Source organism: Myotis yumanensis, unplaced genomic scaffold (genome assembly GCF_028538775.1).
Source record: "Myotis yumanensis isolate MYYU_CA2020_CCGP unplaced genomic scaffold, mMyoYum1.0.hap1 SCAF_5, whole genome shotgun sequence".
Classification (NCBI taxonomy): Eukaryota; Metazoa; Chordata; class Mammalia; order Chiroptera; family Vespertilionidae; genus Myotis; species Myotis yumanensis.
This window is the reverse complement of record NW_027223756.1, coordinates 99,884,352-99,897,475: the sequence shown is the minus strand read 5'-3', so window position 1 is coordinate 99,897,475 and position 13,124 is coordinate 99,884,352.

Below are 13,124 nucleotides of genomic sequence, written 5' to 3'. Positions count from 1 at the left end.
ATACAAACAGCAATTCTAATGTTGGAATCACTGTCTTTGGAAAAACACCATCTAGAGTAACTGGAATTGTAAACATTATCATTAGCCTCCTAATTTGAGAGTTTTCTACCTCAAATCTCAGTGATTGAACTAGGCCATAAAGATAGAATGGCTCTATTTACCCGAATTTAAAGTGTTTCTTACATGTTTCTAATCATCTCCCGGGAATATAATTGTGTATTTTAAGAGTTTCACCAAAAGTAGACAGTTTTACTAGAAGTATACACTTGAATCTTCAATATTTAAATTGTGTCATTCCTAAAACGCCAGTCTAATGAGAATCACCTGTAAATATAAAGAATATTCTCTTCATTTAAAAGCTTCATACACGTATTCTGAGCTTTATAAACAGTAATTCTTAATGTTGGAAGCACTTTTTTTGGAAAAACAACATCTAGAGTAACCGGAATTGTAAACATTATCATTACTCTCCTAATTTGAGAGATTTCTACCTCTAATCTCGGTGATTGAACTAGGCCATAAAGATAGAACGGCTCTATTTACCCGAATTTAAAGTGTTTCTTACATGTTTTGAATCATTTACCGGGAATATCAATGTGAATTTTAAGAGTATCACCAAAGTAGACAGTTTTCCTAGAAGTATACACTTGAATCTTCCATATTTATATTGTGTCATTCCTAAAACGCCAGTCTAATGAGAATCACCTGTAAATATAAAGAATATTCTCTTCATTTATCAGCTTCATACACATATTCTGAGCTATACAAACAGCAATTCTAATGTTGGAAGCACTTTCTTTGGAAAAACAACATCTAGAGTAACTGGAATTGTAAACATTATCATTACTCTCCTAATTTGAGAGATTTCTACCTGTAATCTCGGTGAATGAACTAGGGCATAAAGATAGAACGGCTCTATTTACACGAATTTAAAGTGTTTCTTACATGTTTCTAATCATTTCTCGGGACTATAATTGTGTATTTTAAGAGTTTCACCGAAAGTAGACTGTTTGCCTAGAAGTATACACGTGAATCTTCAAAACTTAAATTGTGTCATTCAGAAAACGGCTCAATTTACCCGTATTTAAAGTGTTTCTTACATGTTTTGAATCATTTCCCGGGAATATCAATGTGAATTTTAAGAGTATCACCAAAAGTAGACAGTTTTCCTAGAAGTATACACTTGAATCTTCCATATTTATGTTGTGTCATTCCTAAATCGCCAGTCTAATCAGAATCACCTGTAAATATAAACATTATTCTCTTCATTTTTCAGCATAATACACTTATTCTGAGCTATACAAACAGCAATTCAAATGTAGGAATCACTTTCTTTGGAAAAACACCATCTAGAGTAACTGGAATTGTAACATTATCATTACTCTCCTAGTTTGAGAATTTTCTACAACAAATATCGGTGATTGATCTGGGCCTTTCAGATAGAACGGCTCTATTTACCCAAATTTAAAGTGTTTCTTACATGTTTCTAATCATGTCCTGGGAATATCAATGTGAATTTTAAGAGTATCACCAAAAGTAGACAGTTTTCCTAGAAGTATACACTTGAATCTTCCATATTTATATTGTGTCATTCCTAAAACGCCAGTCTAATCAGAATCAACTGTAAATATAAAGAATATTCTCTTCATTTATCAGCTTCATACACATATTCTGAGCTATACAAACAGCAATTCTAATGTTGGAAGCACTTTCTTTGGAAAAACAACATCTAGAGTAACTGGAATTGTAAACATTATCATTACTCTCCTAATTTGAGAGATTTCTACCTCTAATCTCGGTGATTGAACTAGGCCATAAAGATAGAACGGCTCTATTTACACGAATTTAAAGTGTTTCTTACATGTTTCTAATCATTTCTCGGGACTATAATTGTGTATTTTAAGAGTTTCACCGAAAGTAGACTGTTTGCCTAGAAGTATACACGTGAATCTTCAAAACTTAAATAGTGTCATTCAGAAAACGGCTCAATTTACCCGTATTTAAAGTGTTTCTTACATGTTTTGAATCATTTCCCGGGAATATCAATGTGAATTTTAAGAGTATCACCAAAAGTAGACAGTTTTCCTAGAAGTATACACTTGAATCTTCCATATTTATGTTGTGTCATTCCTAAATCGCCAGTCTAATCAGAATCACCTGTAAATATAAACATTATTCTCTTCATTTTTCAGCATAATACACATATTCTGAGCTATACAAACAGCAATTCAAATGTAGGAATCACTTTCTTTGGAAAAACACCATCTAGAGTAACTGGAATTGTAACATTATCATTACTCTCCTAGTTTGAGAGTTTTCTACAACAAATATCGGTGATTGATCTGGGCCTTTCAGATAGAACGGCTCTATTTACCCGAATTTAAAGTGTTTCTTACATGTTTCTAATCATGTCCTGGGAATATCAATGTGAATTTTAAGAGTATCACCAAAAGTAGACAGTTTTCCCAGAAGTATACACTTGAATCTTCCATATTTATATTGTGTCATTCCTAAAACGCCAGTCTAATCAGAATCAACTGTAAATATAAAGAATATTCTCTTCATTTATCAGCTTCATACACATATTCTGAGCTATACAAACAGCAATTCTAATGTTGGAAGCACTTTCTTTGGAAAAACAACATCTAGAGTAACTGGAATTGTAAACATTATCATTACTCTCCTAATTTGAGAGATTTCTACCTCTAATCTCGGTGATTGAACTAGGCCATAAAGATAGAACGGCTCTATTTACACGAATTTAAAGTGTTTCTTACATGTTTCTAATCATTTCTCGGGACTATAATTGTGTATTTTAAGAGTTTCACCGAAAGGAGACTGTTTGCCTAGAAGTTTACACGTGAATCTTCAAAACTTAAATTGTGTCATTCAGAAAACGGCTCAATTTACCCGTATTTAAAGTGTTTCTTACATGTTTTGAATCATTTCCCGGGAATATCAATGTGAATTTTAAGAGTATCACCAAAAGTAGACAGTTTTCCTAGAAGTATACACTTGAATCTTCCATATTTATATTGTGTCATTCCTAAAACGCCAGTCTAATCAGAATCACCTGTAAATATAAACATTATTCTCTTCATTTTTCAGCATAATACACATATTCTGAGCTATACAAACAGCAATTCTAAGGTAGGAATCACTTTCTTTGGAAAAACACCATCTAGAGTAACTGGAATTGTAACATTATCATTACTCTCCTAGTTTGAGAGTTTTCTACCACAAATATCGGTGATTGATCTAGGCCTTTCAGATAGAACGGCTCTATTTACCCGAATTTAAAGTGTTTCTTAAATGTTTCTAATCATGTCCTGGGAATATCAATGTGAATTTTAAGAGTATCACCAAAAGTAGACAGTTTTCCTAGAAGTATACACTTGAATCTTCAATATTTATATTGTGTCATTCCTAAAACGCCAATCTAATCAGAATAACCTGTATATATAAAGAGTAGTCTCTTCATTTACCAGCTTCATACACATATTCTGAGTTTTATAAACAGCAATTCTAATGTTGGAATCACTTTCTTTGGAAAAACACCATCTAGAGTAACTGGAATTGTAAACATTATCATTAGCCTCCTAATTTGAGAGTTTTCTACCTCAAATCTCAGTGATTGAACTAGGCCATAAAGATAGAATGGCTCTATTTACCCGAATTTAAAGTGTTTCTTACATGTTTCTAATCATCTCCAGGGAATATAATTGTGTATTTTAAGAGTTTCACCAAAAGTAGACAGTTTTACTAGAAGTATACATTTGAATCTTCAATATTTAAATTGTGTCATTCCTAAAACGCCAGTCTAATGAGAATCACCTGTAAATATAAAGAATATTCTCTTCATTTATCAGCTTCATACACATATTCTGAGTTTTATAAACAGTAATTCTTAATGTTGGAAGCACTTTCTTTGGAGAAACAACATCTAGAGTAACCGGAATTGAAAACATTATCATTACTCTCCTAATTTGAGAGATTTCTACCTCTAATCTCGGTGATTGAACTAGGCCATAAAGATAGAACGGCTCTATTTACCCGAATTTAAAGTGTTTCTTACATGTTTTGAATCATTTCCCGGGAATATCAATGTGAATTTTAAGAGTATCACCAAAAGTAGACAGTTTTCCTAGAAGTATACACTTGAATCTTCCATATTTATATTGTGTCATTCCTAAAACGCCAGTCTAATGAGAATCACCTGTAAATATAAAGAATATTCTCTTCATTTATCAGCTTCATACACATATTCTGAGCTATACAAACAGCAATTCTAATGTTGGAAGCACTTTCTTTGGAAAAACAACATCTAGAGTAACTGGAATTGTAAACATTATCATTAGCCTCCTAATTTGAGAGTTTTCTACCTCAAATCTCAGTGATTGAACTAGGCCATAAAGAAAGAATGGCTCTATTTACCCGAATTTAAAGTGTTTCTTACATGTTTCTAATCATCTCCCCGGAATATAATTGTGTATTTTAAGAGTTTCACCAAAAGTAGACAGTTTTCCTAGAAGTATACACTTGAATCTTCAATATTTATATTGTGTCATTCCTAAAACGCCAATCTAATCAGAATAACCTGTATATATAAAGAGTAGTCTCTTCATTTACCAGCTTCATACACATATTCTGAGTTTTATAAACAGCAATTCTTAATGTTGGAAGCACTTTTTTTGGAAAAACAACATCTAGAGTAACCGGAATTGTAAACATTATCATTACTCTCCTAATTTGAGAGATTTTTACCTCTAGTCTCGGTGATTGAAATAGGCCATAAAGATAGAACAGCTCTATTTACCCGCATTTAAAGTGTTTCTTACATGTTTCTAATCATCTCCCGGGACTATAATTGTGTATTTTAAGAGTTTCACCAAAAGTAGACAGTTTTACTAGAAGTATACACGTGAATCTTCAAAATTTAAATTGTGTCATTCAGAAAACGCCAGTCTAATCAGAATCACCTGTAAATATAAACATTATTCTCTTAATTTTTCAGCATAATACACATACTCTGAGCTATACAAACAGCAATTCTAATGTTGGAATCACTTTCTTTGGAAAAACACCATCTAGAGTAACTGGAATTGTAAACATTATCATTAGCCTCCTAGTTTGAGAGTTTTCTACCTCAAATCTCAGTGATTGAACTAGGCCATAAAGATAGAATGGCTATATTTACCCGAATTTAAAGTGTTTCTTACATGTTTCTAATCATCTCCCGGGAATATAATTGTGTATTTTAAGAGTTTCACCAAAAGTAGACAGTTTTACTAGAAGTATTCACTTGAATCTTCAATATTTAAATTGTGTCATTCCTAAAACGCCAGTCTAATGAGAATCACCTGTAAATATAAAGAATATTCTCTTCATTTATCAGCTTCATACACATATTCTGAGCTTTATAAACAGTAATTCTTAATGTTGGAAGCACTTTCTTTGGAAAAACAACATCTAGAGTAACCGGAATTGTAAACATTATCATTACTCTCCTAGTTTGAGAGATTTCTACCTCTAATCTCGGTGATTGAACTAGGCCATAAAGATAGAACGGGTCTTATTACCCGAATTTAAAGTGTTTCTTACATGTTTTGAATCATTTCCCGGGAATATCAATGTGAATTTTAAGAGTATCACCAAAAGTAGACAGTTTTCCTAGAAGTATACACTTGAATCTTCCATATTTATATTGTGTCATTCCTAAAACGCCAGTCTAATGAGAATCACCTGTAAATATAAAGAATATTCTCTTCCTTTATCAGCTTCATACACATATTCTGAGCTATACAAACAGCAATTCTAATGTTGGAAGCACTTTCTTTGGAAAAACAACATCTAGAGTAACTGGAATTGTAAACATTATCATTAGCCTCCTAATTTGAGAGTTTTCTACCTCAAATCTCAGTGATTGAACTAGGCCATAAAGAAAGAATGGCTCTATTTACCCGAATTTAAAGTGTTTCTTACATGTTTCTAATCATCTCCCGGGAATATAATTGTGTATTTTAAGAGTTTCACCAAAAGTAGACAGTTTTACTAGAAGTATACACTTGAAACTTCCATATTTATATTGTTTCATTCCTAAAACGCCAGTCTAATGAGAATCACCTGTAAATATAAAGAATATTCTCTTCATTTATCAGCTTCATACACATATTCTGAGCTATACAAACAGCAATTCTAATGTTGGAAGCACTTTTTTTGGAAAAACAACATCTAGAGTAACTGGAATTGTAAACATTATCATTACTCTCCTAATTTGAGAGATTTCTACCTCTAATCTCGGTGATTGAACTAGGCCATAAAGATAGAACGGCTCTATTTACACGAATTTAAAGTGTTTCTTACATGTTTCTAATCATTTCTCGGGACTATAATTGTGTATTTTAAGAGTTTCACCGAAAGTAGACTGTTTGCCTAGAAGTATACACGTGAATCTTCAAAACTTAAATTGTGTCTTTCAGAAAACGGCTCAATTTACCCGTATTTAAAGTGTTTCTTACATGTTTTGAATCATTTCCCGGGAATATCAATGTGAATTTTAAGAGTATCACCAAAAGTAGACAGTTTTCCTAGAAGTATACACTTGAATCTTCCATATTTATATTGTGTCATTCCTAAAACGCCAGTCTAATCAGAATCACCTGTAAATATAAACATTATTCTCTTCATTTTTCAGCATAATACACATATTCTGAGCTATACAAACAGCAATTCTAAGGTAGGAATCACTTTCTTTGGAAAAACACCATCTAGAGTAACTGGAATTGTAACATTATCATTACTCTCCTAGTTTGAGAGTTTTCTACCACAAATATCGGTGATTGATCTGGGCCTTTCAGATAGAACGGCTCTATTTACCCGAATTTAAAGTGTTTCTTACATGTTCCTAATCATGTCCTGGGAATATCAATGTGAATTTTAAGAGTATCACCAAAAGTAGACAGTTTTCCTAGAAGTATACACTTGAATCTTCAATATTTATATTGTGTCATTCCTAAAACGCCAATCTAATCAGAATAACCTGTATATATAAAGAGTAGTCTCTTCATTTACCAGCTTCATACACATATTCTGAGTTTTATAAACAGCAATTCTTAATGTTGGAAGCACTTTTTTTGTAAAAACAACATCTAGAGTAACCGGAATTGTAAACATTATCATTACTCTCCTAATTTGAGAGATTTTTACCTCTAGTCTCGGTGATTGAAATAGGCCATAAAGATAGAACAGCTCTATTTACCCGCCTTTAAAGTGTTTCTTACATGTTTCTAATCATCTCCCGGGACTATAATTGTGTATTTTAAGAGTTTCACCAAAAGTAGACAGTTTTACTAGAAGTATACACGTGAATCTTCAAAATTTAAATTGTGTCATTCAGAAAACGCCAGTCTAATCAGAATCACCTGTAAATATAAACATTATTCTCTTAATTTTTCAGCATAATACACATACTCTGAGCTATACAAACAGCAATTCTAATGTTGGAATCACTTTCTTTGGAAAAACACCATCTAGAGTAACTGGAATTGTAATATTATCATTACTCTCCTAGTTTGAAAGTTTTCTACCACAAATATCGGTGATTGATCTAGGCCTTTCAGATAGAACGGCTCTATTTACGCGAATTTAAAGTGTTTCTTACATGTTTCTAATCATTTCTCGGGACTATAATTGTGTATTTTAAGAGTTTCACCGAAAGTAGACTGTTTGCCTAGAAGTATACACGTGAATCTTCAAAACTTAAATTGTGTCATTCAGAAAACGGCTCAATTTACCCGTTTTTAAAGTGTTTCTTACATGTTTTGAATCATTTCCCGGGAATATCAATGTGAATTTTAAGAGTATCACCAAAAGTAGACAGTTTTACTAGAAGTATACACGTGAATCTTCAAAATTTAAATTGTGTCATTCAGAAAACGCCAGTCTAATCAGAATCACCTGTAAATATAAACATTATTCTCTTAATTTTTCAGCATAATACACATACTCTGAGCTATACAAACAGCAATTCTAATGTTGGAATCACTTTCTTTGGAAAAACACCATCTAGAGTAACTGGAATTGTAAACATTATCATTAGCCTCCTAATTTGAGAGTTTCCTACCTCAAATCTCAGTGTTTGAACTAGGCCATAAAGATAGAATGGCTCTATTTACCCGAATTTAAAGTGTTACTTACATGTTTCTAATCATCTCCCGGGAATATAATTGTGTATTTTAAGAGTTACACCAAAAGTCGACAGTTTTACTAGAAGTATACACTTGAATCTTCAATATTTAAATTGTGTCATTCCTAAAACGCCAGTCTAATGAGAATCACCTGTAAATATAAAGAATATTCTCTTCATTTATCAGCTTCATACACATATTCTGAGCTTTATAAACAGTAATTCTTAATGTTGGAAGCACTTTCTTTGGAAAAACAACATCTAGAGTAACCGGAATTGTAAACATTATCATTACTCTCCTAATTTGAAAGATTTCTACCTCTAATCTCGGTGATTGAACTAGGCCATAAAGATAGAACGGCTCTATTTACCCGAATTTAAAGTGTTTCTTACATGTTTTGAATCATTTACCGGGAATATCAATGTGAATTTTAAGAGTATCACCAAAAGTAGACAGTTTTCCTAGAAGTATACACTTTAATCTTCCATAATTATATTGTGTCATTCCTAAAACGCCAGTCTAATCAGAATCACCTGTAAATATAAACATTATTCTCTTCATTTTTCAGCATAATACACATATTCTGAGCTATACAAACAGCAATTCTAATGTAGGAATCACTTTCTTTGGAAAAACACCATCTAGAGTAACTGGAATTGTAAACATTATCATTACTCTCCTAATTTGAGAGATTTCTAACTCTAATCTCGGTGATTGAACTAGGCCATAAAGATAGAACGGCTCTATTTACACGAATTTAAAGTGTTTCTTACATGTTTCTAATCATTTCTCGGGACTATAATTGTGTATTTTAAGAGTTTCACCGAAAGTAGACTGTTTGCCTAGAAGTATACAAGTGAATCTTCAAAATTTAAATTGTGTCATTCAGAAAACGGCTCAATTTACCCGTATTTAAAGTGTTTCTTACATGTTTTGAATCATTTCCCGGGAATATAAATGTGAATTTTAAGAGTACCACCAAAAGTAGACAGTTTTCCTAGAAGTATACACTTGAATCTTCCATATTTATATTGTGTCATTCCTAAAACGCCAGTCTAATCAGAATCACCTGTAAATATAAACATTATTCTCTTCATTTTTCAGCATAATACACATATTCTGAGCTATACAAACAGCAATTCTAAGGTAGGAATCACTTTCTTTGGAAAAACACCATCTAGAGTAACTGGAATTGTAACATTATCATTACTCTCCTAGTTTGAGAGTTTTCTACCACAAATATCGGTGATTGATCTAGGCCTTTCAGATAGAACGGCTCTATTTACCCGAATTAAAAGTGTTTCTTAAATGTTTCTAATCATGTCCTGGGAATATCAATGTGAATTTTAAGAGTATCACCAAAAGTAGACAGTTTTCCTAGAAGTATACACTTGAATCTTCAATATTTATATTGTGTCATTCCTGAAACGCCAATCTAATCAGAATAACCTGTACATATAAAGAGTAGTCTCTTCATTTACCAGCTTCATACACATATTCTGAGTTTTATAAACAGCAATTCTAATGTTGGAATCACTTTCTTTGGAAAAACACCATCTAGAGTAACTGGAATTGTAAACATTATCATTAGCCTCCTAATTTGAGAGTTTTCTACCTCAAATCTCAGTGATTGAACTAGGCCATAAAGATAGAATGGCTCTATTTACCCGAATTTAAAGTGTTTCTTACATGTTTCTAATCATCTCCCGGGAATATAATTGTGTATTTTAAGAGTTTCACCAAAAGTAGACAGTTTTACTAGAAGTATACACTTGAATCTTCAATATTTAAATTGTGTCATTCCTAAAATGCCAGTCTAATGAGAATCACCTGTAAATATAATGAATATTCTCTTCATTTATCAGCTTCATACACATATTCTGAGTTTTATAAACAGTAATTCTTAATGTTGGAACACTTTCTTTGGAGAAACAACATCTAGAGTAACCGGAATTGAAAACATTATCATTACTCTCCTAATTTGAGAGATTTCTACCTCTAATCTCGGTGATTGAACTAGGCCATAAAGATAGAACGGCTCGATTTACCCGAATTTAAAGTGTTTCTTACATGTTTTGAATCATTTCCCGGGAATATCAATGTGAATTTTAAGAGTATCACCAAAAGTAGACAGTTTTCCTAGAAGTATACACTTGAATCTTCCATATTTATATTGTGTCATTCCTAAAACGCCAGTCTAATCAGAATCACCTGTAAATATAAACATTATTCTCTTCATTTTTCAGCATAATACACATATTCTGAGCTATACAAACAGCAATTCTAAGGTAGGAATCACTTTCTATGGAAAAACACCATCTAGAGTAACTGGAATTGTAACATTATCATTACTCTCCTAGTTTGAGAGTTTTCTACCACAAATATCGGTGATTGATCTAGGCCTTTCAGATAGAACGGCTCTATTTACGCGAATTTAAAGTGTTTCTTACATGTTTCTAATCATCTCCCGGGAATATAATTGTGTATTTTAAGAGTTTCACCAAAAGTAGACAGTTTTACTAGAAGTATACACGTGAATCTTCAAAATTTAAATTGTGTCATTCAGAAAACGCCAGTCTAATCAGAATCACCTGTAAATATAAACATTATTCTCTTAATTTTTCAGCATAATACACATACTCTGAGCTATACAAACAGCAATTCTAATGTTGGAATCACTTTCTTTGGAAAAACACCATCTAGAGTAACTGGAATTGTAAACATTATCATTAGCCTCCAATTTGAGTGTTTTCTACCTCAAATCTCAGTGATTGAACTAGGCCATAAAGATAGAATGGCTCTATTTACCCGAATTTAAAGTGTTTCTTACATGTTTGTAATCATCTCCCGGGAATATAATTGTGTATTTTAAGAGTTTCACCAAAAGTAGACAGTTTTACCAGAAGTATTCACTTGAATCTTCAATATTTAAATTGTGTCATTCCTAAAACGCCAGTCTAATGAGAATCACCTGTAAATATAAAGAATATTCTCTTCATTTATCAGCTTCATACACATATTCTGAGCTTTATAAACAGTAATTCTTAATGTTGGAAGCACTTTCTTTGGAAAAACAACATCTAGAGTAACCGGAATTGTAAACATTATCATTACTCTCCTAGTTTGAGAGATTTCTACCTCTAATCTCGGTGATTGAACTAGGCCATAAAGATAGAACGGGTCTTATTACCCGAATTTAAAGTGTTTCTAACATGTTTTGAATCATTTCCCGGGAATATCAATGTGAATTTTAAGAGTATCACCAAAAGTAGACAGTTTTCCTAGAAGTATACACTTGAATCTTCCATATTTATATTGTGTCATTCCTAAAACGCCAGTCTAATGAGAATCACCTGTAAATATAAAGAATATTCTCTTCATTTATCAGCTTCATACACATATTCTGAGCTTTATAAACAGTAATTCTTAATGTTGGAAGCACTTTCTTTGGAAAAACAACATCTAGAGTAACCGGAATTGTAAACATTATCATTACTCTCCTAGTTTGAGAGATTTCTACCTCTAATCTCGGTGATTGAACTAGGCCATAAAGATAGAACGGCTCTATTTACACGAATTTAAAGTGTTTCTTACATGTTTCTAATCATTTCTCGGGACTATAATTGTGTATTTTAAGAGTTTCACCGAAAGTAGACTGTTTGCCTAGAAGTATACACGTGAATCTTCAAAACTTAAATTGTTTAATTCAGAAAACGGCTCAATTTACCCGTATTTAAAGTGTTTCTTACATGTTTTGAATCATTTCCCGGAAATATCAATGTGAATTTTAAGAGTATCACCAAAAGTAGACAGTTTTCCTAGAAGTATACACTTGAATCTTCCATATTTATATTGTGTCATTCCTAAAACGCCAGTCTAATCAGAATCACCTGTAAATATAAACATTATTCTCTTCATTTTTCAGCATAATACACATATTCTGAGCTATACAAACAGCAATTCTAAGGTAGGAATCACTTTCCCTGGAAAAACACCATCTAGAGTAACTGGAATTGTAATATTATCATTACTCTCCTAGTTTGAAAGTTTTCTACCACAAATATCGGTGATTGATCTAGGCCTTTCAGATAGAACGGCTCTATTTACCCGAATTTAAAGTGTTTCTTACATGTTCCTAATCATGTCCTGGGAATATCAATGTGAATTTTAAGAGTATCACCAAAAGTAGACAGTTTTCCTAGAAGTATACACTTGAATCTTCAATATTTATATTGTGACATTCCTAAAACGCCAATCTAATCAGAATAACCTGTATATATAAAGAGTAGTCTCTTCATTTACCAGCTTCATACACATATTCTGAGTTTTATAAACAGCAATTCTTAATGTTGGAAGCACTTTTTTTGTAAAAACAACATCTAGAGTAACCGGAATTGTAAACATTATCATTACTCTCCTAATTTGAGAGATTTTTACCTCTAGTCTCGGTGATTGAACTAGGCCATAAAGATAGAACAGCTCTATTTACCCGCCTTTAAAGTGTTTCTTACATGTTTCTAATCATCTCCCGGGACTATAATTGTGTATTTTAAGAGTTTCACCAAAAGTAGACAGTTTTACTAGAAGTATACACGTGAATCTTCAAAATTTAAATTGTGTCATTCAGAAAACGCCAGTCTAATCAGAATCACCTGTAAATATAAACATTATTCTCTTAATTTTTCAGCATAATACACATACTCTGAGCTATACAAACAGCAATTCTAATGTTGGAATCACTTTCTTTGGAAAAACACCATCTAGAGTAACTGGAATTGTAATATTATCATTACTCTCCTAGTTTGAAAGTTTTCTACCACAAATATCGGTGATTGATCTAGGCCTTTCAGATAGAACGGCTCTATTTACGCGAATTTAAAGTGTTTCTTACATGTTTCTAATCATTTCTCGGGACTATAATTGTGTATTTTAAGAGTT